The sequence below is a fragment of the Galeopterus variegatus genome, unplaced genomic scaffold, assembly GCF_000696425.1.
Source record: "Galeopterus variegatus unplaced genomic scaffold, G_variegatus-3.0.2 Scaffold6800, whole genome shotgun sequence".
In the NCBI taxonomy this organism is placed as follows: domain Eukaryota; kingdom Metazoa; phylum Chordata; class Mammalia; order Dermoptera; family Cynocephalidae; genus Galeopterus; species Galeopterus variegatus.
Genome location: NW_007732911.1, coordinates 24290 through 26144, shown reverse-complemented (window position 1 = coordinate 26144; position 1855 = coordinate 24290).

Genomic DNA, 1855 nt, shown 5'->3' with positions numbered 1-1855 from the left:
TATGGCTGGAATAACTTTATAGGTAGCTGCAATTTATCAAAGGTTTCAAGAAAGGGTTTATATTTTATGCAGTGATATCTGATATTTCTCTGCTGCAGAGCTTCTGATACCATATCTGGAAATTTCTCTTTATTCACAGTACTAAAAACCCATTAGCATTAATAAAGTATATTTCCCATGAATTCCAAAATAAAAAATTGGTAATTAGGCAACTTTTTTAAAAAAAGGAAACCTTTTTCTTTTACCTCTACAATTGAAGGCTTTGTAAATTAAACCCACAAATACCTTGGCAACTTTACTTATTCAAGCCAAGACTAGAGGACGCTACTTATTTATTGGAGTGTCTGCATATTTTGCTTTAGTTAGTTTCGAAAGATTGCACCAAAATTACTTTTCAAATTAATTAAACTCCAGGTTATGAAATTTTGTATATTGTCCTTTTCTTACTATGATTCTTTTTGGTGTTAGCTCTGAGTAGTTTGTGGCTACTGATAATAAGGAAACAAGAGAATTATTTCAGGGTTAATTCTGAATCTTCAATTATTTAGGGAGGGACTGTATCCTTCTGTGACAGAGAGAGCTAAGTATTGTTCCTGAGCATTGAGATAAATTAGCATCTTCCATCCATCTGGAATTGTTGGGGCCTTATAACTGAATTCTAGCTAATGACATGTGGGCAGAAGTGATACCCATTACATCACCTTCCTCATGATTCTACATGTTTTCTCTCCTGCCTATCGGTAGATGACTTCAAAGTATCTTCGAAGCCTCCTGTTATAGATAGCAGAACTGCATCATGGAAGGAGCCTGTCTCTCCAAATGGAAGGGGACTGCACAGAGCAGAACTCACAACTCCAACTCCTTCTGCACTCCAGCCCATCAACCATATTGAACTGGGACATGAGCAAACATTTCATAAGATAAGGATGATTATGTATTCAGAAATATAGAGGAAGAATAGTCCAAGCAGAGAGAATAGAATAAATTCATGGGAAAATCTGTAGTATGCTTGTAGTTAAATCTGACTGCAACAAAGCTTCCGTGAAGGACAGTAGTGAGAAGTGAGTTCAATAAGGAAGAAAGGAGAGGTCAGAAACACTGGGTTTTTAGTACTGTGAATAAAGAGAAATTTTCCAGATATGGTATCAGAAGCTCTGCAGCAGAGAAATATCAGATATCACTGCATAAAATATAAACCCTTTCTTGAACCCTTTGATAAATTGCAGCTACCTATAAAGTTATTCCAGCCATAGCATGTCTACCTGTATTATTAAATACCCTCCCTGTGTTTCAGGTATTTTAAATTGAAGCATTGTTACCTAGGTTCTCAATTCAAAGAAATTAAGGGTAAATAAGTTTAGTATCCTAGCCAAAAAGGCAATACCTCTATTTCAGGAATACAGGACAGTATATTTTTCATTTCCTCTTATACGTGCACTCATGCACACTCTCATTTTTAAGCAGGAATAAACCTGGCTGCTTCAAGATGGCTTGTTGTGATATCACTGTAGGGATCAAATTGTCTTCCTTGAAAACTTGAAAGGAGAAATTCAGTCTCGCACATCCTGCTTGCTTTCCGATTCCACAAGCTTCTGTATCTGAATCAGTGCTGCCATGCAATTTGTATCTCTGAAACATATTCACTGTCTCACAGACTTCCAGTGTGCTTGGATTGGTAGAAAGGAAGCAGAGGAGGAGACATTCTGAACATTTTTTTTTTCCCCTCCACACACCATAAAAATCAGCAGCCAGCACACACAGCTCCTAACACTCAAAGCAATGCTGTGGCTGAGAACCAATGCTTTCTTACCCAGGGTTTGTTGTTGTTGTCGTTTGTTAGTGCTATTTCCTTGTT